This window comes from Schistocerca cancellata, unplaced genomic scaffold (genome assembly GCF_023864275.1).
Source record: "Schistocerca cancellata isolate TAMUIC-IGC-003103 unplaced genomic scaffold, iqSchCanc2.1 HiC_scaffold_630, whole genome shotgun sequence".
Lineage (NCBI taxonomy): Eukaryota > Metazoa > Arthropoda > Insecta > Orthoptera > Acrididae > Schistocerca > Schistocerca cancellata.
The window spans coordinates 31,595-56,863 of NW_026046641.1; the positions used below are offsets into that span (position 1 = coordinate 31,595).

The 25,269-nt window shown below is 49.1% G+C and overlaps 36 non-coding genes across 36 annotated transcripts; 18 read left to right on the forward strand and 18 right to left on the reverse strand.

Annotated features, from left to right (window-relative positions):
* The first annotated feature begins 323 nt into the window (after positions 1 to 323).
* Positions 324 to 396, forward strand: Trnav-aac (transfer RNA valine (anticodon AAC)). The gene has a single exon. It is a non-coding gene; the product is annotated as a tRNA-Val (tRNA).
* Positions 397 to 604: 208 nt separating this feature from the next.
* On the reverse strand, positions 605 to 676 carry Trnap-cgg (transfer RNA proline (anticodon CGG)). The gene has a single exon. It is a non-coding gene; the product is annotated as a tRNA-Pro (tRNA).
* Positions 677 to 911: 235 nt separating this feature from the next.
* Positions 912 to 984, forward strand: Trnav-uac (transfer RNA valine (anticodon UAC)). The gene has a single exon. It is a non-coding gene; the product is annotated as a tRNA-Val (tRNA).
* A 635-nt stretch (positions 985 to 1,619) lies between these two features.
* Trnap-ugg (transfer RNA proline (anticodon UGG)) lies at positions 1,620 to 1,691 on the reverse strand. Its single transcript has one exon. It is a non-coding gene; the product is annotated as a tRNA-Pro (tRNA).
* Positions 1,692 to 3,191: 1,500 nt separating this feature from the next.
* Trnav-aac (transfer RNA valine (anticodon AAC)) lies at positions 3,192 to 3,264 on the forward strand. Its single transcript has one exon. It is a non-coding gene; the product is annotated as a tRNA-Val (tRNA).
* Positions 3,265 to 3,472: 208 nt separating this feature from the next.
* On the reverse strand, positions 3,473 to 3,544 carry Trnap-cgg (transfer RNA proline (anticodon CGG)). Its single transcript has one exon. It is a non-coding gene; the product is annotated as a tRNA-Pro (tRNA).
* Positions 3,545 to 3,780: 236 nt separating this feature from the next.
* Trnav-uac (transfer RNA valine (anticodon UAC)) lies at positions 3,781 to 3,853 on the forward strand. The gene has a single exon. It is a non-coding gene; the product is annotated as a tRNA-Val (tRNA).
* A 635-nt stretch (positions 3,854 to 4,488) lies between these two features.
* On the reverse strand, positions 4,489 to 4,560 carry Trnap-ugg (transfer RNA proline (anticodon UGG)). Its single transcript has one exon. It is a non-coding gene; the product is annotated as a tRNA-Pro (tRNA).
* Positions 4,561 to 6,060: 1,500 nt separating this feature from the next.
* Positions 6,061 to 6,133, forward strand: Trnav-aac (transfer RNA valine (anticodon AAC)). The gene has a single exon. It is a non-coding gene; the product is annotated as a tRNA-Val (tRNA).
* A 208-nt stretch (positions 6,134 to 6,341) lies between these two features.
* Positions 6,342 to 6,413, reverse strand: Trnap-cgg (transfer RNA proline (anticodon CGG)). The gene has a single exon. It is a non-coding gene; the product is annotated as a tRNA-Pro (tRNA).
* A 236-nt stretch (positions 6,414 to 6,649) lies between these two features.
* Trnav-uac (transfer RNA valine (anticodon UAC)) lies at positions 6,650 to 6,722 on the forward strand. The gene has a single exon. It is a non-coding gene; the product is annotated as a tRNA-Val (tRNA).
* Positions 6,723 to 7,357: 635 nt separating this feature from the next.
* On the reverse strand, positions 7,358 to 7,429 carry Trnap-ugg (transfer RNA proline (anticodon UGG)). Its single transcript has one exon. It is a non-coding gene; the product is annotated as a tRNA-Pro (tRNA).
* A 1,500-nt stretch (positions 7,430 to 8,929) lies between these two features.
* On the forward strand, positions 8,930 to 9,002 carry Trnav-aac (transfer RNA valine (anticodon AAC)). The gene has a single exon. It is a non-coding gene; the product is annotated as a tRNA-Val (tRNA).
* A 208-nt stretch (positions 9,003 to 9,210) lies between these two features.
* Positions 9,211 to 9,282, reverse strand: Trnap-cgg (transfer RNA proline (anticodon CGG)). Its single transcript has one exon. It is a non-coding gene; the product is annotated as a tRNA-Pro (tRNA).
* A 235-nt stretch (positions 9,283 to 9,517) lies between these two features.
* On the forward strand, positions 9,518 to 9,590 carry Trnav-uac (transfer RNA valine (anticodon UAC)). The gene has a single exon. It is a non-coding gene; the product is annotated as a tRNA-Val (tRNA).
* Positions 9,591 to 10,225: 635 nt separating this feature from the next.
* Trnap-ugg (transfer RNA proline (anticodon UGG)) lies at positions 10,226 to 10,297 on the reverse strand. The gene has a single exon. It is a non-coding gene; the product is annotated as a tRNA-Pro (tRNA).
* Positions 10,298 to 11,797: 1,500 nt separating this feature from the next.
* Trnav-aac (transfer RNA valine (anticodon AAC)) lies at positions 11,798 to 11,870 on the forward strand. Its single transcript has one exon. It is a non-coding gene; the product is annotated as a tRNA-Val (tRNA).
* A 208-nt stretch (positions 11,871 to 12,078) lies between these two features.
* On the reverse strand, positions 12,079 to 12,150 carry Trnap-cgg (transfer RNA proline (anticodon CGG)). The gene has a single exon. It is a non-coding gene; the product is annotated as a tRNA-Pro (tRNA).
* Positions 12,151 to 12,386: 236 nt separating this feature from the next.
* Positions 12,387 to 12,459, forward strand: Trnav-uac (transfer RNA valine (anticodon UAC)). Its single transcript has one exon. It is a non-coding gene; the product is annotated as a tRNA-Val (tRNA).
* Positions 12,460 to 13,094: 635 nt separating this feature from the next.
* Positions 13,095 to 13,166, reverse strand: Trnap-ugg (transfer RNA proline (anticodon UGG)). The gene has a single exon. It is a non-coding gene; the product is annotated as a tRNA-Pro (tRNA).
* A 1,500-nt stretch (positions 13,167 to 14,666) lies between these two features.
* Positions 14,667 to 14,739, forward strand: Trnav-aac (transfer RNA valine (anticodon AAC)). Its single transcript has one exon. It is a non-coding gene; the product is annotated as a tRNA-Val (tRNA).
* A 208-nt stretch (positions 14,740 to 14,947) lies between these two features.
* On the reverse strand, positions 14,948 to 15,019 carry Trnap-cgg (transfer RNA proline (anticodon CGG)). Its single transcript has one exon. It is a non-coding gene; the product is annotated as a tRNA-Pro (tRNA).
* Positions 15,020 to 15,254: 235 nt separating this feature from the next.
* On the forward strand, positions 15,255 to 15,327 carry Trnav-uac (transfer RNA valine (anticodon UAC)). Its single transcript has one exon. It is a non-coding gene; the product is annotated as a tRNA-Val (tRNA).
* Positions 15,328 to 15,962: 635 nt separating this feature from the next.
* On the reverse strand, positions 15,963 to 16,034 carry Trnap-ugg (transfer RNA proline (anticodon UGG)). Its single transcript has one exon. It is a non-coding gene; the product is annotated as a tRNA-Pro (tRNA).
* A 1,500-nt stretch (positions 16,035 to 17,534) lies between these two features.
* Trnav-aac (transfer RNA valine (anticodon AAC)) lies at positions 17,535 to 17,607 on the forward strand. The gene has a single exon. It is a non-coding gene; the product is annotated as a tRNA-Val (tRNA).
* A 208-nt stretch (positions 17,608 to 17,815) lies between these two features.
* On the reverse strand, positions 17,816 to 17,887 carry Trnap-cgg (transfer RNA proline (anticodon CGG)). The gene has a single exon. It is a non-coding gene; the product is annotated as a tRNA-Pro (tRNA).
* A 235-nt stretch (positions 17,888 to 18,122) lies between these two features.
* Trnav-uac (transfer RNA valine (anticodon UAC)) lies at positions 18,123 to 18,195 on the forward strand. Its single transcript has one exon. It is a non-coding gene; the product is annotated as a tRNA-Val (tRNA).
* A 635-nt stretch (positions 18,196 to 18,830) lies between these two features.
* Positions 18,831 to 18,902, reverse strand: Trnap-ugg (transfer RNA proline (anticodon UGG)). Its single transcript has one exon. It is a non-coding gene; the product is annotated as a tRNA-Pro (tRNA).
* A 1,500-nt stretch (positions 18,903 to 20,402) lies between these two features.
* On the forward strand, positions 20,403 to 20,475 carry Trnav-aac (transfer RNA valine (anticodon AAC)). The gene has a single exon. It is a non-coding gene; the product is annotated as a tRNA-Val (tRNA).
* A 208-nt stretch (positions 20,476 to 20,683) lies between these two features.
* Positions 20,684 to 20,755, reverse strand: Trnap-cgg (transfer RNA proline (anticodon CGG)). Its single transcript has one exon. It is a non-coding gene; the product is annotated as a tRNA-Pro (tRNA).
* A 235-nt stretch (positions 20,756 to 20,990) lies between these two features.
* Trnav-uac (transfer RNA valine (anticodon UAC)) lies at positions 20,991 to 21,063 on the forward strand. The gene has a single exon. It is a non-coding gene; the product is annotated as a tRNA-Val (tRNA).
* A 635-nt stretch (positions 21,064 to 21,698) lies between these two features.
* Positions 21,699 to 21,770, reverse strand: Trnap-ugg (transfer RNA proline (anticodon UGG)). The gene has a single exon. It is a non-coding gene; the product is annotated as a tRNA-Pro (tRNA).
* Positions 21,771 to 23,270: 1,500 nt separating this feature from the next.
* Trnav-aac (transfer RNA valine (anticodon AAC)) lies at positions 23,271 to 23,343 on the forward strand. The gene has a single exon. It is a non-coding gene; the product is annotated as a tRNA-Val (tRNA).
* Positions 23,344 to 23,551: 208 nt separating this feature from the next.
* Trnap-cgg (transfer RNA proline (anticodon CGG)) lies at positions 23,552 to 23,623 on the reverse strand. The gene has a single exon. It is a non-coding gene; the product is annotated as a tRNA-Pro (tRNA).
* Positions 23,624 to 23,858: 235 nt separating this feature from the next.
* On the forward strand, positions 23,859 to 23,931 carry Trnav-uac (transfer RNA valine (anticodon UAC)). Its single transcript has one exon. It is a non-coding gene; the product is annotated as a tRNA-Val (tRNA).
* Positions 23,932 to 24,566: 635 nt separating this feature from the next.
* On the reverse strand, positions 24,567 to 24,638 carry Trnap-ugg (transfer RNA proline (anticodon UGG)). The gene has a single exon. It is a non-coding gene; the product is annotated as a tRNA-Pro (tRNA).
* Positions 24,639 to 25,269: the final 631 nt, after the last annotated feature.

Sequence of the window (25,269 nt, forward strand, 5' to 3'; positions counted from 1 at the left end):
TGTAGAGCTACCGCTGAGTCCGGGCTCCTCGCCGCTAACGAAGTGATTGCTTTTGGTGACATCATTTGCAATAGCGACTGCGCGAATTGACGGTACCTCGTATGGAAAGAATGAGAAGCTGATGCTGCTGAGGACTCGGCCGCGAGCATTTCCGACGACTTCTTGGGCTCTCATTCGTGATGGCATTCAGACAGGCAAGGGTGCTGTCGATTGTTGCATACGAATGCGAAATACCTGCATTGTGCGTTTCCGCAAAGTGATTTTTACGCCAAAGTTGCGATCGTCCTACAAGTTGTGTCAGATGTGGAGCACAGAGCGTAGCAGTTTCCGTGGTGTAGCGGTTATCACGTCTGCCTAACACGCAGAAGGTCCCCGGTTCGATTCCGGGCGGAAACACTTTTTCGTCGCACTCAACAAGACCCTTGCTACAATCTCTACTGTGACCATTTAAATCAATTTCAAACGGCCCACCACCAGGGCTCAGATGATACATGAAACTCTTTCAGAACCGGCTACTTGGTTTTTGTGCTTACCTGGAGGGCTGGAAATGCGCGGAACAGCCGCCGGCATGACGGTAGTTGCCACACGTTTGCACAAAACGCAAGGGCTCGTCCGGGATTTGAACCCGGGACCTCCTGCACCCGAAGCAGGAATCATACCCCTAGACCAACGAGCCTGTTCGTAGCGTCTAAGCGCTGCACATGACTGACGCCTCCGTTCTTGGTATCACCATGCAGAGCTGCCGCTCACCCAGCGTTTTCCCTGGCTGTTGCGGTTTGATTGTTTTCATCGATGTCTTTTACAATAGCAAACTTCTAGAATCGGAGGGAGCTCGTAGGCGATGCCTTTGCTTACGCAGGAAAAATCTGTTGCCACTACGGGTTTCTAGGTAGAACAGCCGCAGAGCCGTCGTTTCCGTGGTGTAGCGGTTATCACGTCTGCTTTACACGCAGAAGGTCCCCGGTTCGATCCCGGGCGGAAACACGACTTTTTTTAAACCCCTTTTCGGATTCCATTTCCGAGATTACGTCACGTCTGCGTATGCATGGATAATAAATGTCGTGTGCTACACGGATATCGCTTCATTTTACTGTCAAATGCTCTTGCTCCCATAGTGTACCGGTATTCAGTAACTCAGAACGCTCGTAGCTCCATTCTGGCCGGCAAAGTTTATAATCCATTTCTTCAGGACTACTTCAAGTGCGCTTCATACTGGCTTTCCTGAGCTCACTGCACTCGCCTTGTCACAGCTCTGTTGAAGTGTGAACGTAACTAATAGTGAGAAACTCTTAACTACGCTCAGTCTTGTATCCCACCCTTTGGTTGTTGTCGTCGCTAATCAGATGAAGGTAGACTGCTCCACGATTGAGGTTCGTCTCCACTCACGGTGCACATGTTCTGCAAACACAACCTTTGTTTTCCGTTGCATGCAAGATTACTGTCGGCTCTTCTACAGCATCGACCCATGTAATTTACTGGTGTCAGATTCTTGCCATATCAAACGGTCCCTTCATCACCGTAGTGCTACACAAAGCGTGCTGCGGCAGGCATCTATTCTTCATTGCAGAGCTGCAAACGTGGGTGAGCTCCACCTACTCTTCAGCACGGTCAAAACGGTAGGGCTCGTCCGGGATTTGAACCCGGGACCTCCTGCACCCAAAGCAGGAATCATACCCCTAGACCAACGAGCCACCTGCCAGTAGCAATGAAGCTAATCCCAAGCAGTCCAGCTCCGAGGAACACTAACTTCCATGTAAATCAGAAACAAAAGCGCTTTCTGAAGGCAGCGCTCACCACTGATGGGAAGAATATGAAAGGCAATGAATATAGAGTGAATAATTTCATCGCGCTCTGCAGATGAACAGACGGTGGTGTTTCACTTTCGTCATGTGCTTTCTCAGTGTCAAGGGAAGGCATGTGCACTAAACAAAAGAACATCGGGAATCCGAAACACCAACTCATAACGAAAAGATTGCGGAATATACTGCAAGCAAAACTTCCAGAAGACCACTCCTGAAGGCGTCGGTGCCTTAACAATTATTCCGTGCAGCAATGATCATCTAGGAAGAGCCAACTGTACGTGTCGCTCCACCACACAACTTTTTTTGATATTGTTTTACCTAAATTTCCATTACCTCTTCGTTACAAGAATACTGATGGTTTTCACCTGATCTGCTTCGTCCAGCAGCGATAGTAGTAAGTAAATCGACGACAGTTTCATTAAAAGTAGGTCAGACACAGAAATCGGAGTTACGTGTAGCTCATGTTATTACGCTTTCAAATGCAGTTCTCCGGCTGGGAGTAGTGGCGTACTCCTGTAATCCAAGCGTCTGGGAGGCCGTTGTTGTGGAAGAGATCTGGGAACAACTACAGATTCGGCCGTTTCATCAGCTCAGGAACGACCGCGACGCCTTCATCGAGCTCTGCAGATTGACCAGATAGCAGTGCGGAATTTTCGGCTAGTGGTGGCTCGGGGTTAAGAGAAGTCGAGAGCAGTGAGCAAAACTACATCGGGAAACCGAAACAGACGACTCATAACGAAAAGATTGCGGAATGTACTGCAAAAGCAAAACTTCGAGAAGACGAACTCTGAAGCCGTCGGTGCCTTAACAATCATTCCGCGCAGCAACGATAATCTGGCGAGAGCGAGGCGTGGGTGTCGCTCGACCACACAACACATTTTATATAATGTTCTACTTATTCTAAACTTGCGTTTCCAGATCATCAGTAAAATACTGTGTGATTTACACCTGGTTTCCTTCTTCCAAAAGCGATATTAAGAAGTACATCGACTGCAGCGTCATTGACGGTCGTGGGTCCGGGCGCCGGCGCGCCAGCGGTGGCCTGACGGAGCTGCTGGTGCCTTCATGTAGAGCTACCGCTGAGTCCGGGCTCCTCGCCGCTAACGAAGTGATTGCTTTTGGTGACATCATTTGCAATAGCGACTGCGCGAATTGACGGTACCTCGTATGGAAAGAATGAGAAGCTGATGCTGCTGAGGACTCGGCCGCGAGCATTTCCGACGACTTCTTGGGCTCTCATTCGTGATGGCATTCAGACAGGCAAGGGTGCTGTCGATTGTTGCATACGAATGCGAAATACCTGCATTGTGCGTTTCCGCAAAGTGATTTTTACGCCAAAGTTGCGATCGTCCTACAAGTTGTGTCAGATGTGGAGCACAGAGCGTAGCAGTTTCCGTGGTGTAGCGGTTATCACGTCTGCCTAACACGCAGAAGGTCCCCGGTTCGATTCCGGGCGGAAACACTTTTTCGTCGCACTCAACAAGACCCTTGCTACAATCTCTACTGTGACCATTTAAATCAATTTCAAACGGCCCACCACCAGGGCTCAGATGATACATGAAACTCTTTCAGAACCGGCTACTTGGTTTTTGTGCTTACCTGGAGGGCTGGAAATGCGCGGAACAGCCGCCGGCATGACGGTAGTTGCCACACGTTTGCACAAAACGCAAGGGCTCGTCCGGGATTTGAACCCGGGACCTCCTGCACCCGAAGCAGGAATCATACCCCTAGACCAACGAGCCTGTTCGTAGCGTCTAAGCGCTGCACATGACTGACGCCTCCGTTCTTGGTATCACCATGCAGAGCTGCCGCTCACCCAGCGTTTTCCCTGGCTGTTGCGGTTTGATTGTTTTCATCGATGTCTTTTACAATAGCAAACTTCTAGAATCGGAGGGAGCTCGTAGGCGATGCCTTTGCTTACGCAGGAAAAAATCTGTTGCCACTACGGGTTTCTAGGTAGAACAGCCGCAGAGCCGTCGTTTCCGTGGTGTAGCGGTTATCACGTCTGCTTTACACGCAGAAGGTCCCCGGTTCGATCCCGGGCGGAAACACGACTTTTTTAAAACCCCTTTTCGGATTCCATTTCCGAGATTACGTCACGTCTGCGTATGCATGGATAATAAATGTCGTGTGCTACACGGATATCGCTTCATTTTACTGTCAAATGCTCTTGCTCCCATAGTGTACCGGTATTCAGTAACTCAGAACGCTCGTAGCTCCATTCTGGCCGGCAAAGTTTATAATCCATTTCTTCAGGACTACTTCAAGTGCGCTTCATACTGGCTTTCCTGAGCTCACTGCACTCGCCTTGTCACAGCTCTGTTGAAGTGTGAACGTAACTAATAGTGAGAAACTCTTAACTACGCTCAGTCTTGTATCCCACCCTTTGGTTGTTGTCGTCGCTAATCAGATGAAGGTAGACTGCTCCACGATTGAGGTTCGTCTCCACTAGCGGTGCACATGTTCTGCAAACACAACCTTTGTTTTCCGTTGCATGCAAGATTACTGTCGGCTCTTCTACAGCATCGACCCATGTAATTTACTGGTGTCAGATTCTTGCCATATCAAACGGTCCCTTCATCACCGTAGTGCTACACAAAGCGTGCTGCGGCAGGCATCTATTCTTCATTGCAGAGCTGCAAACGTGGGTGAGCTCCACCTACTCTTCAGCACGGTCAAGACGGTAGGGCTCGTCCGGGATTTGAACCCGGGACCTCCTGCACCCAAAGCAGGAATCATACCCCTAGACCAACGAGCCACCTGCCAGTAGCAATGAAGCTAATCCCAAGCAGTCCAGCTCCGAGGAACACTAACTTCCATGTAAATCAGAAACAAAAGCGCTTTCTGAAGGCAGCGCTCACCACTGATGGGAAGAATATGAAAGGCAATGAATATAGAGTGAATAATTTCATCGCGCTCTGCAGATGAACAGACGGTGGTGTTTCACTTTCGTCATGTGCTTTCTCAGTGTCAAGGGAAGGCATGTGCACTAAACAAAAGAACATCGGGAATCCGAAACACCAACTCATAACGAAAAGATTGCGGAATATACTGCAAGCAAAACTTCCAGAAGACCAATCCTGAAGGCGTCGGTGCCTTAACAATTATTCCGTGCAGCAATGATCATCTAGGAAGAGCCAACTGTACGTGTCGCTCCACCACACAACTTTTTTTGATATTGTTTTACCTAAATTCCCATTACCTCTTCGTTACAAGAATACTGATGGTTTTCACCTGATCTGCTTCGTCCAGCAGCGATAGTAGTAAGTAAATCGACGACAGTTTCATTAAAAGTAGGTCAGACACAGAAATCGGAGTTACGTGTAGCTCATGTTATTACGCTTTCAAATGCAGTTCTCCGGCTGGGAGTAGTGGCGTACTCCTGTAATCCAAGCGTCTGGGAGGCCGTTGTTGTGGAAGAGATCTGGGAACAACTACAGATTCGGCCGTTTCATCAGCTCAGGAACGACCGCGACGCCTTCATCGAGCTCTGCAGATTGACCAGATAGCAGTGCGGAATTTTCGGCTAGTGGTGGCTCGGGGTTAAGAGAAGTCGAGAGCAGTGAGCAAAACTACATCGGGAAACCGAAACAGACGACTCATAACGAAAAGATTGCGGAATGTACTGCAAAAGCAAAACTTCGAGAAGACGAACTCTGAAGCCGTCGGTGCCTTAACAATCATTCCGCGCAGCAACGATAATCTGGCGAGAGCGAGGCGTGGGTGTCGCTCGACCACACAACACATTTTATATAATGTTCTACTTATTCTAAACTTGCGTTTCCAGATCATCAGTAAAATACTGTGTGATTTACACCTGGTTTCCTTCTTCCAAAAGCGATATTAAGAAGTACATCGACTGCAGCGTCATTGACGGTCGTGGGTCCGGGCGCCGGCGCGCCAGCGGTGGCCTGACGGAGCTGCTGGTGCCTTCATGTAGAGCTACCGCTGAGTCCGGGCTCCTCGCCGCTAACGAAGTGATTGCTTTTGGTGACATCATTTGCAATAGCGACTGCGCGAATTGACGGTACCTCGTATGGAAAGAATGAGAAGCTGATGCTGCTGAGGACTCGGCCGCGAGCATTTCCGACGACTTCTTGGGCTCTCATTCGTGATGGCATTCAGACAGGCAAGGGTGCTGTCGATTGTTGCATACGAATGCGAAATACCTGCATTGTGCGTTTCCGCAAAGTGATTTTTACGCCAAAGTTGCGATCGTCCTACAAGTTGTGTCAGATGTGGAGCACAGAGCGTAGCAGTTTCCGTGGTGTAGCGGTTATCACGTCTGCCTAACACGCAGAAGGTCCCCGGTTCGATTCCGGGCGGAAACACTTTTTCGTCGCACTCAACAAGACCCTTGCTACAATCTCTACTGTGACCATTTAAATCAATTTCAAACGGCCCACCACCAGGGCTCAGATGATACATGAAACTCTTTCAGAACCGGCTACTTGGTTTTTGTGCTTACCTGGAGGGCTGGAAATGCGCGGAACAGCCGCCGGCATGACGGTAGTTGCCACACGTTTGCACAAAACGCAAGGGCTCGTCCGGGATTTGAACCCGGGACCTCCTGCACCCGAAGCAGGAATCATACCCCTAGACCAACGAGCCTGTTCGTAGCGTCTAAGCGCTGCACATGACTGACGCCTCCGTTCTTGGTATCACCATGCAGAGCTGCCGCTCACCCAGCGTTTTCCCTGGCTGTTGCGGTTTGATTGTTTTCATCGATGTCTTTTACAATAGCAAACTTCTAGAATCGGAGGGAGCTCGTAGGCGATGCCTTTGCTTACGCAGGAAAAAATCTGTTGCCACTACGGGTTTCTAGGTAGAACAGCCGCAGAGCCGTCGTTTCCGTGGTGTAGCGGTTATCACGTCTGCTTTACACGCAGAAGGTCCCCGGTTCGATCCCGGGCGGAAACACGACTTTTTTAAAACCCCTTTTCGGATTCCATTTCCGAGATTACGTCACGTCTGCGTATGCATGGATAATAAATGTCGTGTGCTACACGGATATCGCTTCATTTTACTGTCAAATGCTCTTGCTCCCATAGTGTACCGGTATTCAGTAACTCAGAACGCTCGTAGCTCCATTCTGGCCGGCAAAGTTTATAATCCATTTCTTCAGGACTACTTCAAGTGCGCTTCATACTGGCTTTCCTGAGCTCACTGCACTCGCCTTGTCACAGCTCTGTTGAAGTGTGAACGTAACTAATAGTGAGAAACTCTTAACTACGCTCAGTCTTGTATCCCACCCTTTGGTTGTTGTCGTCGCTAATCAGATGAAGGTAGACTGCTCCACGATTGAGGTTCGTCTCCACTCACGGTGCACATGTTCTGCAAACACAACCTTTGTTTTCCGTTGCATGCAAGATTACTGTCGGCTCTTCTACAGCATCGACCCATGTAATTTACTGGTGTCAGATTCTTGCCATATCAAACGGTCCCTTCATCACCGTAGTGCTACACAAAGCGTGCTGCGGCAGGCATCTATTCTTCATTGCAGAGCTGCAAACGTGGGTGAGCTCCACCTACTCTTCAGCACGGTCAAGACGGTAGGGCTCGTCCGGGATTTGAACCCGGGACCTCCTGCACCCAAAGCAGGAATCATACCCCTAGACCAACGAGCCACCTGCCAGTAGCAATGAAGCTAATCCCAAGCAGTCCAGCTCCGAGGAACACTAACTTCCATGTAAATCAGAAACAAAAGCGCTTTCTGAAGGCAGCGCTCACCACTGATGGGAAGAATATGAAAGGCAATGAATATAGAGTGAATAATTTCATCGCGCTCTGCAGATGAACAGACGGTGGTGTTTCACTTTCGTCATGTGCTTTCTCAGTGTCAAGGGAAGGCATGTGCACTAAACAAAAGAACATCGGGAATCCGAAACACCAACTCATAACGAAAAGATTGCGGAATATACTGCAAGCAAAACTTCCAGAAGACCAATCCTGAAGGCGTCGGTGCCTTAACAATTATTCCGTGCAGCAATGATCATCTAGGAAGAGCCAACTGTACGTGTCGCTCCACCACACAACTTTTTTTGATATTGTTTTACCTAAATTCCCATTACCTCTTCGTTACAAGAATACTGATGGTTTTCACCTGATCTGCTTCGTCCAGCAGCGATAGTAGTAAGTAAATCGACGACAGTTTCATTAAAAGTAGGTCAGACACAGAAATCGGAGTTACGTGTAGCTCATGTTATTACGCTTTCAAATGCAGTTCTCCGGCTGGGAGTAGTGGCGTACTCCTGTAATCCAAGCGTCTGGGAGGCCGTTGTTGTGGAAGAGATCTGGGAACAACTACAGATTCGGCCGTTTCATCAGCTCAGGAACGACCGCGACGCCTTCATCGAGCTCTGCAGATTGACCAGATAGCAGTGCGGAATTTTCGGCTAGTGGTGGCTCGGGGTTAAGAGAAGTCGAGAGCAGTGAGCAAAACTACATCGGGAAACCGAAACAGACGACTCATAACGAAAAGATTGCGGAATGTACTGCAAAAGCAAAACTTCGAGAAGACGAACTCTGAAGCCGTCGGTGCCTTAACAATCATTCCGCGCAGCAACGATAATCTGGCGAGAGCGAGGCGTGGGTGTCGCTCGACCACACAACACATTTTATATAATGTTCTACTTATTCTAAACTTGCGTTTCCAGATCATCAGTAAAATACTGTGTGATTTACACCTGGTTTCCTTCTTCCAAAAGCGATATTAAGAAGTACATCGACTGCAGCGTCATTGACGGTCGTGGGTCCGGGCGCCGGCGCGCCAGCGGTGGCCTGACGGAGCTGCTGGTGCCTTCATGTAGAGCTACCGCTGAGTCCGGGCTCCTCGCCGCTAACGAAGTGATTGCTTTTGGTGACATCATTTGCAATAGCGACTGCGCGAATTGACGGTACCTCGTATGGAAAGAATGAGAAGCTGATGCTGCTGAGGACTCGGCCGCGAGCATTTCCGACGACTTCTTGGGCTCTCATTCGTGATGGCATTCAGACAGGCAAGGGTGCTGTCGATTGTTGCATACGAATGCGAAATACCTGCATTGTGCGTTTCCGCAAAGTGATTTTTACGCCAAAGTTGCGATCGTCCTACAAGTTGTGTCAGATGTGGAGCACAGAGCGTAGCAGTTTCCGTGGTGTAGCGGTTATCACGTCTGCCTAACACGCAGAAGGTCCCCGGTTCGATTCCGGGCGGAAACACTTTTTCGTCGCACTCAACAAGACCCTTGCTACAATCTCTACTGTGACCATTTAAATCAATTTCAAACGGCCCACCACCAGGGCTCAGATGATACATGAAACTCTTTCAGAACCGGCTACTTGGTTTTTGTGCTTACCTGGAGGGCTGGAAATGCGCGGAACAGCCGCCGGCATGACGGTAGTTGCCACACGTTTGCACAAAACGCAAGGGCTCGTCCGGGATTTGAACCCGGGACCTCCTGCACCCGAAGCAGGAATCATACCCCTAGACCAACGAGCCTGTTCGTAGCGTCTAAGCGCTGCACATGACTGACGCCTCCGTTCTTGGTATCACCATGCAGAGCTGCCGCTCACCCAGCGTTTTCCCTGGCTGTTGCGGTTTGATTGTTTTCATCGATGTCTTTTACAATAGCAAACTTCTAGAATCGGAGGGAGCTCGTAGGCGATGCCTTTGCTTACGCAGGAAAAATCTGTTGCCACTACGGGTTTCTAGGTAGAACAGCCGCAGAGCCGTCGTTTCCGTGGTGTAGCGGTTATCACGTCTGCTTTACACGCAGAAGGTCCCCGGTTCGATCCCGGGCGGAAACACGACTTTTTTTAAACCCCTTTTCGGATTCCATTTCCGAGATTACGTCACGTCTGCGTATGCATGGATAATAAATGTCGTGTGCTACACGGATATCGCTTCATTTTACTGTCAAATGCTCTTGCTCCCATAGTGTACCGGTATTCAGTAACTCAGAACGCTCGTAGCTCCATTCTGGCCGGCAAAGTTTATAATCCATTTCTTCAGGACTACTTCAAGTGCGCTTCATACTGGCTTTCCTGAGCTCACTGCACTCGCCTTGTCACAGCTCTGTTGAAGTGTGAACGTAACTAATAGTGAGAAACTCTTAACTACGCTCAGTCTTGTATCCCACCCTTTGGTTGTTGTCGTCGCTAATCAGATGAAGGTAGACTGCTCCACGATTGAGGTTCGTCTCCACTCACGGTGCACATGTTCTGCAAACACAACCTTTGTTTTCCGTTGCATGCAAGATTACTGTCGGCTCTTCTACAGCATCGACCCATGTAATTTACTGGTGTCAGATTCTTGCCATATCAAACGGTCCCTTCATCACCGTAGTGCTACACAAAGCGTGCTGCGGCAGGCATCTATTCTTCATTGCAGAGCTGCAAACGTGGGTGAGCTCCACCTACTCTTCAGCACGGTCAAAACGGTAGGGCTCGTCCGGGATTTGAACCCGGGACCTTCTGCACCCAAAGCAGGAATCATACCCCTAGACCAACGAGCCACCTGCCAGTAGCAATGAAGCTAATCCCAAGCAGTCCAGCTCCGAGGAACACTAACTTCCATGTAAATCAGAAACAAAAGCGCTTTCTGAAGGCAGCGCTCACCACTGATGGGAAGAATATGAAAGGCAATGAATATAGAGTGAATAATTTCATCGCGCTCTGCAGATGAACAGACGGTGGTGTTTCACTTTCGTCATGTGCTTTCTCAGTGTCAAGGGAAGGCATGTGCACTAAACAAAAGAACATCGGGAATCCGAAACACCAACTCATAACGAAAAGATTGCGGAATATACTGCAAGCAAAACTTCCAGAAGACCACTCCTGAAGGCGTCGGTGCCTTAACAATTATTCCGTGCAGCAATGATCATCTAGGAAGAGCCAACTGTACGTGTCGCTCCACCACACAACTTTTTTTGATATTGTTTTACCTAAATTCCCATTACCTCTTCGTTACAAGAATACTGATGGTTTTCACCTGATCTGCTTCGTCCAGCAGCGATAGTAGTAAGTAAATCGACGACAGTTTCATTAAAAGTAGGTCAGACACAGAAATCGGAGTTACGTGTAGCTCATGTTATTACGCTTTCAAATGCAGTTCTCCGGCTGGGAGTAGTGGCGTACTCCTGTAATCCAAGCGTCTGGGAGGCCGTTGTTGTGGAAGAGATCTGGGAACAACTACAGATTCGGCCGTTTCATCAGCTCAGGAACGACCGCGACGCCTTCATCGAGCTCTGCAGATTGACCAGATAGCAGTGCGGAATTTTCGGCTAGTGGTGGCTCGGGGTTAAGAGAAGTCGAGAGCAGTGAGCAAAACTACATCGGGAAACCGAAACAGACGACTCATAACGAAAAGATTGCGGAATGTACTGCAAAAGCAAAACTTCGAGAAGACGAACTCTGAAGCCGTCGGTGCCTTAACAATCATTCCGCGCAGCAACGATAATCTGGCGAGAGCGAGGCGTGGGTGTCGCTCGACCACACAACACATTTTATATAATGTTCTACTTATTCTAAACTTGCGTTTCCAGATCATCAGTAAAATACTGTGTGATTTACACCTGGTTTCCTTCTTCCAAAAGCGATATTAAGAAGTACATCGACTGCAGCGTCATTGACGGTCGTGGGTCCGGGCGCCGGCGCGCCAGCGGTGGCCTGACGGAGCTGCTGGTGCCTTCATGTAGAGCTACCGCTGAGTCCGGGCTCCTCGCCGCTAACGAAGTGATTGCTTTTGGTGACATCATTTGCAATAGCGACTGCGCGAATTGACGGTACCTCGTATGGAAAGAATGAGAAGCTGATGCTGCTGAGGACTCGGCCGCGAGCATTTCCGACGACTTCTTGGGCTCTCATTCGTGATGGCATTCAGACAGGCAAGGGTGCTGTCGATTGTTGCATACGAATGCGAAATACCTGCATTGTGCGTTTCCGCAAAGTGATTTTTACGCCAAAGTTGCGATCGTCCTACAAGTTGTGTCAGATGTGGAGCACAGAGCGTAGCAGTTTCCGTGGTGTAGCGGTTATCACGTCTGCCTAACACGCAGAAGGTCCCCGGTTCGATTCCGGGCGGAAACACTTTTTCGTCGCACTCAACAAGACCCTTGCTACAATCTCTACTGTGACCATTTAAATCAATTTCAAACGGCCCACCACCAGGGCTCAGATGATACATGAAACTCTTTCAGAACCGGCTACTTGGTTTTTGTGCTTACCTGGAGGGCTGGAAATGCGCGGAACAGCCGCCGGCATGACGGTAGTTGCCACACGTTTGCACAAAACGCAAGGGCTCGTCCGGGATTTGAACCCGGGACCTCCTGCACCCGAAGCAGGAATCATACCCCTAGACCAACGAGCCTGTTCGTAGCGTCTAAGCGCTGCACATGACTGACGCCTCCGTTCTTGGTATCACCATGCAGAGCTGCCGCTCACCCAGCGTTTTCCCTGGCTGTTGCGGTTTGATTGTTTTCATCGATGTCTTTTACAATAGCAAACTTCTAGAATCGGAGGGAGCTCGTAGGCGATGCCTTTGCTTACGCAGGAAAAAATCTGTTGCCACTACGGGTTTCTAGGTAGAACAGCCGCAGAGCCGTCGTTTCCGTGGTGTAGCGGTTATCACGTCTGCTTTACACGCAGAAGGTCCCCGGTTCGATCCCGGGCGGAAACACGACTTTTTTAAAACCCCTTTTCGGATTCCATTTCCGAGATTACGTCACGTCTGCGTATGCATGGATAATAAATGTCGTGTGCTACACGGATATCGCTTCATTTTACTGTCAAATGCTCTTGCTCCCATAGTGTACCGGTATTCAGTAACTCAGAACGCTCGTAGCTCCATTCTGGCCGGCAAAGTTTATAATCCATTTCTTCAGGACTACTTCAAGTGCGCTTCATACTGGCTTTCCTGAGCTCACTGCACTCGCCTTGTCACAGCTCTGTTGAAGTGTGAACGTAACTAATAGTGAGAAACTCTTAACTACGCTCAGTCTTGTATCCCACCCTTTGGTTGTTGTCGTCGCTAATCAGATGAAGGTAGACTGCTCCACGATTGAGGTTCGTCTCCACTCACGGTGCACATGTTCTGCAAACACAACCTTTGTTTTCCGTTGCATGCAAGATTACTGTCGGCTCTTCTACAGCATCGACCCATGTAATTTACTGGTGTCAGATTCTTGCCATATCAAACGGTCCCTTCATCACCGTAGTGCTACACAAAGCGTGCTGCGGCAGGCATCTATTCTTCATTGCAGAGCTGCAAACGTGGGTGAGCTCCACCTACTCTTCAGCACGGTCAAGACGGTAGGGCTCGTCCGGGATTTGAACCCGGGACCTCCTGCACCCAAAGCAGGAATCATACCCCTAGACCAACGAGCCACCTGCCAGTAGCAATGAAGCTAATCCCAAGCAGTCCAGCTCCGAGGAACACTAACTTCCATGTAAATCAGAAACAAAAGCGCTTTCTGAAGGCAGCGCTCACCACTGATGGGAAGAATATGAAAGGCAATGAATATAGAGTGAATAATTTCATCGCGCTCTGCAGATGAACAGACGGTGGTGTTTCACTTTCGTCATGTGCTTTCTCAGTGTCAAGGGAAGGCATGTGCACTAAACAAAAGAACATCGGGAATCCGAAACACCAACTCATAACGAAAAGATTGCGGAATATACTGCAAGCAAAACTTCCAGAAGACCAATCCTGAAGGCGTCGGTGCCTTAACAATTATTCCGTGCAGCAATGATCATCTAGGAAGAGCCAACTGTACGTGTCGCTCCACCACACAACTTTTTTTGATATTGTTTTACCTAAATTCCCATTACCTCTTCGTTACAAGAATACTGATGGTTTTCACCTGATCTGCTTCGTCCAGCAGCGATAGTAGTAAGTAAATCGACGACAGTTTCATTAAAAGTAGGTCAGACACAGAAATCGGAGTTACGTGTAGCTCATGTTATTACGCTTTCAAATGCAGTTCTCCGGCTGGGAGTAGTGGCGTACTCCTGTAATCCAAGCGTCTGGGAGGCCGTTGTTGTGGAAGAGATCTGGGAACAACTACAGATTCGGCCGTTTCATCAGCTCAGGAACGACCGCGACGCCTTCATCGAGCTCTGCAGATTGACCAGATAGCAGTGCGGAATTTTCGGCTAGTGGTGGCTCGGGGTTAAGAGAAGTCGAGAGCAGTGAGCAAAACTACATCGGGAAACCGAAACAGACGACTCATAACGAAAAGATTGCGGAATGTACTGCAAAAGCAAAACTTCGAGAAGACGAACTCTGAAGCCGTCGGTGCCTTAACAATCATTCCGCGCAGCAACGATAATCTGGCGAGAGCGAGGCGTGGGTGTCGCTCGACCACACAACACATTTTATATAATGTTCTACTTATTCTAAACTTGCGTTTCCAGATCATCAGTAAAATACTGTGTGATTTACACCTGGTTTCCTTCTTCCAAAAGCGATATTAAGAAGTACATCGACTGCAGCGTCATTGACGGTCGTGGGTCCGGGCGCCGGCGCGCCAGCGGTGGCCTGACGGAGCTGCTGGTGCCTTCATGTAGAGCTACCGCTGAGTCCGGGCTCCTCGCCGCTAACGAAGTGATTGCTTTTGGTGACATCATTTGCAATAGCGACTGCGCGAATTGACGGTACCTCGTATGGAAAGAATGAGAAGCTGATGCTGCTGAGGACTCGGCCGCGAGCATTTCCGACGACTTCTTGGGCTCTCATTCGTGATGGCATTCAGACAGGCAAGGGTGCTGTCGATTGTTGCATACGAATGCGAAATACCTGCATTGTGCGTTTCCGCAAAGTGATTTTTACGCCAAAGTTGCGATCGTCCTACAAGTTGTGTCAGATGTGGAGCACAGAGCGTAGCAGTTTCCGTGGTGTAGCGGTTATCACGTCTGCCTAACACGCAGAAGGTCCCCGGTTCGATTCCGGGCGGAAACACTTTTTCGTCGCACTCAACAAGACCCTTGCTACAATCTCTACTGTGACCATTTAAATCAATTTCAAACGGCCCACCACCAGGGCTCAGATGATACATGAAACTCTTTCAGAACCGGCTACTTGGTTTTTGTGCTTACCTGGAGGGCTGGAAATGCGCGGAACAGCCGCCGGCATGACGGTAGTTGCCACACGTTTGCACAAAACGCAAGGGCTCGTCCGGGATTTGAACCCGGGACCTCCTGCACCCGAAGCAGGAATCATACCCCTAGACCAACGAGCCTGTTCGTAGCGTCTAAGCGCTGCACATGACTGACGCCTCCGTTCTTGGTATCACCATGCAGAGCTGCCGCTCACCCAGCGTTTTCCCTGGCTGTTGCGGTTTGATTGTTTTCATCGATGTCTTTTACAATAGCAAACTTCTAGAATCGGAGGGAGCTCGTAGGCGATGCCTTTGCTTACGCAGGAAAAATCTGTTGCCACTACGGGTTTCTAGGTAGAACAGCCGCAGAGCCGTCGTTTCCGTGGTGTAGCGGTTATCACGTCTGCTTTACACGCAGAAGGTCCCCGGTTCGATCCCGGGCGGAAACACGACTTTTTTTAAACCCCTTTTCGGATTCCATTTCCGAGATTACGTCACGTCTGCGTATGCATGGATAATAAATGTCGTGTGCTACACGGATATCGCTTCATTTTACTGTCAAATGCTCTTGCTCCCATAGTGTACCGGTATTCAGTAACTCAGAACGCTCGTAGCTCCATTCTGGCCGGCAAAGTTTATAATCCATTTCTTCAGGACTACTTCAAGTGCGCTTCATACTGGCTTTCCTGAGCTCACTGCACTCGCCTTGTCACAGCTCTGTTGAAGTGTGAACGTAACTAATAGTGAGAAACTCTTAACTACGCTCAGTCTTGTATCCCACCCTTTGGTTGTTGTCGTCGCTAATCAGATGAAGGTAGACTGCTCCACGATTGAGGTTCGTCTCCACTCACGGTGCACATGTTCTGCAAACACAACCTTTGTTTTCCGTTGCATGCAAGATTACTGTCGGCTCTTCTACAGCATCGACCCATGTAATTTACTGGTGTCAGATTCTTGCCATATCAAACGGTCCCTTCATCACCGTAGTGCTACACAAAGCGTGCTGCGGCAGGCATCTATTCTTCATTGCAGAGCTGCAAACGTGGGTGAGCTCCACCTACTCTTCAGCACGGTCAAAACGGTAGGGCTCGTCCGGGATTTGAACCCGGGACCTCCTGCACCCAAAGCAGGAATCATACCCCTAGACCAACGAGCCACCTGCCAGTAGCAATGAAGCTAATCCCAAGCAGTCCAGCTCCGAGGAACACTAACTTCCATGTAAATCAGAAACAAAAGCGCTTTCTGAAGGCAGCGCTCACCACTGATGGGAAGAATATGAAAGGCAATGAATATAGAGTGAATAATTTCATCGCGCTCTGCAGATGAACAGACGGTGGTGTTTCACTTTCGTCATGTGCTTTCTCAGTGTCAAGGGAAGGCATGTGCACTAAACAAAAGAACATCGGGAATCCGAAACACCAACTCATAACGAAAAGATTGCGGAATATACTGCAAGCAAAACTTCCAGAAGACCACTCCTGAAGGCGTCGGTGCCTTAACAATTATTCCGTGCAGCAATGATCATCTAGGAAGAGCCAACTGTACGTGTCGCTCCACCACACAACTTTTTTTGATATTGTTTTACCTAAATTCCCATTACCTCTTCGTTACAAGAATACTGATGGTTTTCACCTGATCTGCTTCGTCCAGCAGCGATAGTAGTAAGTAAATCGACGACAGTTTCATTAAAAGTAGGTCAGACACAGAAATCGGAGTTACGTGTAGCTCATGTTATTACGCTTTCAAATGCAGTTCTCCGGCTGGGAGTAGTGGCGTACTCCTGTAATCCAAGCGTCTGGGAGGCCGTTGTTGTGGAAGAGATCTGGGAACAACTACAGATTCGGCCGTTTCATCAGCTCAGGAACGACCGCGACGCCTTCATCGAGCTCTGCAGATTGACCAGATAGCAGTGCGGAATTTTCGGCTAGTGGTGGCTCGGGGTTAAGAGAAGTCGAGAGCAGTGAGCAAAACTACATCGGGAAACCGAAACAGACGACTCATAACGAAAAGATTGCGGAATGTACTGCAAAAGCAAAACTTCGAGAAGACGAACTCTGAAGCCGTCGGTGCCTTAACAATCATTCCGTGCAGCAACGATAATCTGGCGAGAGCGAGGCGTGGGTGTCGCTCGACCACACAACACATTTTATATAATGTTCTACTTATTCTAAACTTGCGTTTCCAGATCATCAGTAAAATACTGTGTGATTTACACCTGGTTTCCTTCTTCCAAAAGCGATATTAAGAAGTACATCGACTGCAGCGTCATTGACGGTCGTGGGTCCGGGCGCCGGCGCGCCAGCGGTGGCCTGACGGAGCTGCTGGTGCCTTCATGTAGAGCTACCGCTGAGTCCGGGCTCCTCGCCGCTAACGAAGTGATTGCTTTTGGTGACATCATTTGCAATAGCGACTGCGTGAATTGACGGTACCTCGTATGGAAAGAATGAGAAGCTGATGCTGCTGAGGACTCGGCCGCGAGCATTTCCGACGACTTCTTGGGCTCTCATTCGTGATGGCATTCAGACAGGCAAGGGTGCTGTCGATTGTTGCATACGAATGCGAAATACCTGCATTGTGCGTTTCCGCAAAGTGATTTTTACGCCAAAGTTGCGATCGTCCTACAAGTTGTGTCAGATGTGGAGCACAGAGCGTAGCAGTTTCCGTGGTGTAGCGGTTATCACGTCTGCCTAACACGCAGAAGGTCCCCGGTTCGATTCCGGGCGGAAACACTTTTTCGTCGCACTCAACAAGACCCTTGCTACAATCTCTACTGTGACCATTTAAATCAATTTCAAACGGCCCACCACCAGGGCTCAGATGATACATGAAACTCTTTCAGAACCGGCTACTTGGTTTTTGTGCTTACCTGGAGGGCTGGAAATGCGCGGAACAGCCGCCGGCATGACGGTAGTTGCCACACGTTTGCACAAAACGCAAGGGCTCGTCCGGGATTTGAACCCGGGACCTCCTGCACCCGAAGCAGGAATCATACCCCTAGACCAACGAGCCTGTTCGTAGCGTCTAAGCGCTGCACATGACTGACGCCTCCGTTCTTGGTATCACCATGCAGAGCTGCCGCTCACCCAGCGTTTTCCCTGGCTGTTGCGGTTTGATTGTTTTCATCGATGTCTTTTACAATAGCAAACTTCTAGAATCGGAGGGAGCTCGTAGGCGATGCCTTTGCTTACGCAGGAAAAATCTGTTGCCACTACGGGTTTCTAGGTAGAACAGCCGCAGAGCCGTCGTTTCCGTGGTGTAGCGGTTATCACGTCTGCTTTACACGCAGAAGGTCCCCGGTTCGATCCCGGGCGGAAACACGACTTTTTTTAAACCCCTTTTCGGATTCCATTTCCGAGATTACGTCACGTCTGCGTATGCATGGATAATAAATGTCGTGTGCTACACGGATATCGCTTCATTTTACTGTCAAATGCTCTTGCTCCCATAGTGTACCGGTATTCAGTAACTCAGAACGCTCGTAGCTCCATTCTGGCCGGCAAAGTTTATAATCCATTTCTTCAGGACTACTTCAAGTGCGCTTCATACTGGCTTTCCTGAGCTCACTGCACTCGCCTTGTCACAGCTCTGTTGAAGTGTGAACGTAACTAATAGTGAGAAACTCTTAACTACGCTCAGTCTTGTATCCCACCCTTTGGTTGTTGTCGTCGCTAATCAGATGAAGGTAGACTGCTCCACGATTGAGGTTCGTCTCCACTCACGGTGCACATGTTCTGCAAACACAACCTTTGTTTTCCGTTGCATGCAAGATTACTGTCGGCTCTTCTACAGCATCGACCCATGTAATTTACTGGTGTCAGATTCTTGCCATATCAAACGGTCCCTTCATCACCGTAGTGCTACACAAAGCGTGCTGCGGCAGGCATCTATTCTTCATTGCAGAGCTGCAAACGTGGGTGAGCTCCACCTACTCTTCAGCACGGTCAAAACGGTAGGGCTCGTCCGGGATTTGAACCCGGGACCTCCTGCACCCAAAGCAGGAATCATACCCCTAGACCAACGAGCCACCTGCCAGTAGCAATGAAGCTAATCCCAAGCAGTCCAGCTCCGAGGAACACTAACTTCCATGTAAATCAGAAACAAAAGCGCTTTCTGAAGGCAGCGCTCACCACTGATGGGAAGAATATGAAAGGCAATGAATATAGAGTGAATAATTTCATCGCGCTCTGCAGATGAACAGACGGTGGTGTTTCACTTTCGTCATGTGCTTTCTCAGTGTCAAGGGAAGGCATGTGCACTAAACAAAAGAACATCGGGAATCCGAAACACCAACTCATAACGAAAAGATTGCGGAATATACTGCAAGCAAAACTTCCAGAAGACCACTCCTGAAGGCGTCGGTGCCTTAACAATTATTCCGTGCAGCAATGATCATCTAGGAAGAGCCAACTGTACGTGTCGCTCCACCACACAACTTTTTTTGATATTGTTTTACCTAAATTCCCATTACCTCTTCGTTACAAGAATACTGATGGTTTTCACCTGATCTGCTTCGTCCAGCAGCGATAGTAGTAAGTAAATCGACGACAGTTTCATTAAAAGTAGGTCAGACACAGAAATCGGAGTTACGTGTAGCTCATGTTATTACGCTTTCAAATGCAGTTCTCCGGCTGGGAGTAGTGGCGTACTCCTGTAATCCAAGCGTCTGGGAGGCCGTTGTTGTGGAAGAGATCTGGGAACAACTACAGATTCGGCCGTTTCATCAGCTCAGGAACGACCGCGACGCCTTCATCGAGCTCTGCAGATTGACCAGATAGCAGTGCGGAATTTTCGGCTAGTGGTGGCTCGGGGTTAAGAGAAGTCGAGAGCAGTGAGCAAAACTACATCGGGAAACCGAAACAGACGACTCATAACGAAAAGATTGCGGAATGTACTGCAAAAGCAAAACTTCGAGAAGACGAACTCTGAAGCCGTCGGTGCCTTAACAATCATTCCGTGCAGCAACGATAATCTGGCGAGAGCGAGGCGTGGGTGTCGCTCGACCACACAACACATTTTATATAATGTTCTACTTATTCTAAACTTGCGTTTCCAGATCATCAGTAAAATACTGTGTGATTTACACCTGGTTTCCTTCTTCCAAAAGCGATATTAAGAAGTACATCGACTGCAGCGTCATTGACGGTCGTGGGTCCGGGCGCCGGCGCGCCAGCGGTGGCCTGACGGAGCTGCTGGTGCCTTCATGTAGAGCTACCGCTGAGTCCGGGCTCCTCGCCGCTAACGAAGTGATTGCTTTTGGTGACATCATTTGCAATAGCGACTGCGTGAATTGACGGTACCTCGTATGGAAAGAATGAGAAGCTGATGCTGCTGAGGACTCGGCCGCGAGCATTTCCGACGACTTCTTGGGCTCTCATTCGTGATGGCATTCAGACAGGCAAGGGTGCTGTCGATTGTTGCATACGAATGCGAAATACCTGCATTGTGCGTTTCCGCAAAGTGATTTTTACGCCAAAGTTGCGATCGTCCTACAAGTTGTGTCAGATGTGGAGCACAGAGCGTAGCAGTTTCCGTGGTGTAGCGGTTATCACGTCTGCCTAACACGCAGAAGGTCCCCGGTTCGATTCCGGGCGGAAACACTTTTTCGTCGCACTCAACAAGACCCTTGCTACAATCTCTACTGTGACCATTTAAATCAATTTCAAACGGCCCACCACCAGGGCTCAGATGATACATGAAACTCTTTCAGAACCGGCTACTTGGTTTTTGTGCTTACCTGGAGGGCTGGAAATGCGCGGAACAGCCGCCGGCATGACGGTAGTTGCCACACGTTTGCACAAAACGCAAGGGCTCGTCCGGGATTTGAACCCGGGACCTCCTGCACCCGAAGCAGGAATCATACCCCTAGACCAACGAGCCTGTTCGTAGCGTCTAAGCGCTGCACATGACTGACGCCTCCGTTCTTGGTATCACCATGCAGAGCTGCCGCTCACCCAGCGTTTTCCCTGGCTGTTGCGGTTTGATTGTTTTCATCGATGTCTTTTACAATAGCAAACTTCTAGAATCGGAGGGAGCTCGTAGGCGATGCCTTTGCTTACGCAGGAAAAATCTGTTGCCACTACGGGTTTCTAGGTAGAACAGCCGCAGAGCCGTCGTTTCCGTGGTGTAGCGGTTATCACGTCTGCTTTACACGCAGAAGGTCCCCGGTTCGATCCCGGGCGGAAACACGACTTTTTTTAAACCCCTTTTCGGATTCCATTTCCGAGATTACGTCACGTCTGCGTATGCATGGATAATAAATGTCGTGTGCTACACGGATATCGCTTCATTTTACTGTCAAATGCTCTTGCTCCCATAGTGTACCGGTATTCAGTAACTCAGAACGCTCGTAGCTCCATTCTGGCCGGCAAAGTTTATAATCCATTTCTTCAGGACTACTTCAAGTGCGCTTCATACTGGCTTTCCTGAGCTCACTGCACTCGCCTTGTCACAGCTCTGTTGAAGTGTGAACGTAACTAATAGTGAGAAACTCTTAACTACGCTCAGTCTTGTATCCCACCCTTTGGTTGTTGTCGTCGCTAATCAGATGAAGGTAGACTGCTCCACGATTGAGGTTCGTCTCCACTCACGGTGCACATGTTCTGCAAACACAACCTTTGTTTTCCGTTGCATGCAAGATTACTGTCGGCTCTTCTACAGCATCGACCCATGTAATTTACTGGTGTCAGATTCTTGCCATATCAAACGGTCCCTTCATCACCGTAGTGCTACACAAAGCGTGCTGCGGCAGGCATCTATTCTTCATTGCAGAGCTGCAAACGTGGGTGAGCTCCACCTACTCTTCAGCACGGTCAAAACGGTAGGGCTCGTCCGGGATTTGAACCCGGGACCTCCTGCACCCAAAGCAGGAATCATACCCCTAGACCAACGAGCCACCTGCCAGTAGCAATGAAGCTAATCCCAAGCAGTCCAGCTCCGAGGAACACTAACTTCCATGTAAATCAGAAACAAAAGCGCTTTCTGAAGGCAGCGCTCACCACTGATGGGAAGAATATGAAAGGCAATGAATATAGAGTGAATAATTTCATCGCGCTCTGCAGATGAACAGACGGTGGTGTTTCACTTTCGTCATGTGCTTTCTCAGTGTCAAGGGAAGGCATGTGCACTAAACAAAAGAACATCGGGAATCCGAAACACCAACTCATAACGAAAAGATTGCGGAATATACTGCAAGCAAAACTTCCAGAAGACCACTCCTGAAGGCGTCGGTGCCTTAACAATTATTCCGTGCAGCAATGATCATCTAGGAAGAGCCAACTGTACGTGTCGCTCCACCACACAACTTTTTTTGATATTGTTTTACCTAAATTTCCATTACCTCTTCGTTACAAGAATACTGATGGTTTTCACCTGATCTGCTTCGTCCAGCAGCGATAGTAGTAAGTAAATCGACGACAGTTTCATTAAAAGTAGGTCAGACACAGAAATCGGAGTTACGTGTAGCTCATGTTATTACGCTTTCAAATGCAGTTCTCCGGCTGGGAGTAGTGGCGTACTCCTGTAATCCAAGCGTCTGGGAGGCCGTTGTTGTGGAAGAGATCTGGGAACAACTACAGATTCGGCCGTTTCATCAGCTCAGGAACGACCGCGACGCCTTCATCGAGCTCTGCAGATTGACCAGATAGCAGTGCGGAATTTTCGGCTAGTGGTGGCTCGGGGTTAAGAGAAGTCGAGAGCAGTGAGCAAAACTACATCGGGAAACCGAAACAGACGACTCATAACGAAAAGATTGCGGAATGTACTGCAAAAGCAAAACTTCGAGAAGACGAACTCTGAAGCCGTCGGTGCCTTAACAATCATTCCGCGCAGCAACGATAATCTGGCGAGAGCGAGGCGTGGGTGTCGCTCGACCACACAACACATTTTATATAATGTTCTACTTATTCTAAACTTGCGTTTCCAGATCATCAGTAAAATACTGTGTGATTTACACCTGGTTTCCTTCTTCCAAAAGCGATATTAAGAAGTACATCGACTGCAGCGTCATTGACGGTCGTGGGTCCGGGCGCCGGCGCGCCAGCGGTGGCCTGACGGAGCTGCTGGTGCCTTCATGTAGAGCTACCGCTGAGTCCGGGCTCCTCGCCGCTAACGAAGTGATTGCTTTTGGTGACATCATTTGCAATAGCGACTGCGCGAATTGACGGTACCTCGTATGGAAAGAATGAGAAGCTGATGCTGCTGAGGACTCGGCCGCGAGCATTTCCGACGACTTCTTGGGCTCTCATTCGTGATGGCATTCAGACAGGCAAGGGTGCTGTCGATTGTTGCATACGAATGCGAAATACCTGCATTGTGCGTTTCCGCAAAGTGATTTTTACGCCAAAGTTGCGATCGTCCTACAAGTTGTGTCAGATGTGGAGCACAGAGCGTAGCAGTTTCCGTGGTGTAGCGGTTATCACGTCTGCCTAACACGCAGAAGGTCCCCGGTTCGATTCCGGGCGGAAACACTTTTTCGTCGCACTCAACAAGACCCTTGCTACAATCTCTACTGTGACCATTTAAATCAATTTCAAACGGCCCACCACCAGGGCTCAGATGATACATGAAACTCTTTCAGAACCGGCTACTTGGTTTTTGTGCTTACCTGGAGGGCTGGAAATGCGCGGAACAGCCGCCGGCATGACGGTAGTTGCCACACGTTTGCACAAAACGCAAGGGCTCGTCCGGGATTTGAACCCGGGACCTCCTGCACCCGAAGCAGGAATCATACCCCTAGACCAACGAGCCTGTTCGTAGCGTCTAAGCGCTGCACATGACTGACGCCTCCGTTCTTGGTATCACCATGCAGAGCTGCCGCTCACCCAGCGTTTTCCCTGGCTGTTGCGGTTTGATTGTTTTCATCGATGTCTTTTACAATAGCAAACTTCTAGAATCGGAGGGAGCTCGTAGGCGATGCCTTTGCTTACGCAGGAAAAATCTGTTGCCACTACGGGTTTCTAGGTAGAACAGCCGCAGAGCCGTCGTTTCCGTGGTGTAGCGGTTATCACGTCTGCTTTACACGCAGAAGGTCCCCGGTTCGATCCCGGGCGGAAACACGACTTTTTTTAAACCCCTTTTCGGATTCCATTTCCGAGATTACGTCACGTCTGCGTATGCATGGATAATAAATGTCGTGTGCTACACGGATATCGCTTCATTTTACTGTCAAATGCTCTTGCTCCCATAGTGTACCGGTATTCAGTAACTCAGAACGCTCGTAGCTCCATTCTGGCCGGCAAAGTTTATAATCCATTTCTTCAGGACTACTTCAAGTGCGCTTCATACTGGCTTTCCTGAGCTCACTGCACTCGCCTTGTCACAGCTCTGTTGAAGTGTGAACGTAACTAATAGTGAGAAACTCTTAACTACGCTCAGTCTTGTATCCCACCCTTTGGTTGTTGTCGTCGCTAATCAGATGAAGGTAGACTGCTCCACGATTGAGGTTCGTCTCCACTCACGGTGCACATGTTCTGCAAACACAACCTTTGTTTTCCGTTGCATGCAAGATTACTGTCGGCTCTTCTACAGCATCGACCCATGTAATTTACTGGTGTCAGATTCTTGCCATATCAAACGGTCCCTTCATCACCGTAGTGCTACACAAAGCGTGCTGCGGCAGGCATCTATTCTTCATTGCAGAGCTGCAAACGTGGGTGAGCTCCACCTACTCTTCAGCACGGTCAAAACGGTAGGGCTCGTCCGGGATTTGAACCCGGGACCTCCTGCACCCAAAGCAGGAATCATACCCCTAGACCAACGAGCCACCTGCCAGTAGCAATGAAGCTAATCCCAAGCAGTCCAGCTCCGAGGAACACTAACTTCCATGTAAATCAGAAACAAAAGCGCTTTCTGAAGGCAGCGCTCACCACTGATGGGAAGAATATGAAAGGCAATGAATATAGAGTGAATAATTTCATCGCGCTCTGCAGATGAACAGACGGTGGTGTTTCACTTTCGTCATGTGCTTTCTCAGTGTCAAGGGAAGGCATGTGCACTAAACAAAAGAACATCGGGAATCCGAAACACCAACTCATAACGAAAAGATTGCGGAATATACTGCAAGCAAAACTTCCAGAAGACCACTCCTGAAGGCGTCGGTGCCTTAACAATTATTCCGTGCAGCAATGATCATCTAGGAAGAGCCAACTGTACGTGTCGCTCCACCACACAACTTTTTTTGATATTGTTTTACCTAAATTTCCATTACCTCTTCGTTACAAGAATACTGATGGTTTTCACCTGATCTGCTTCGTCCAGCAGCGATAGTAGTAAGTAAATCGACGACAGTTTCATTAAAAGTAGGTCAGACACAGAAATCGGAGTTACGTGTAGCTCATGTTATTACGCTTTCAAATGCAGTTCTCCGGCTGGGAGTAGTGGCGTACTCCTGTAAT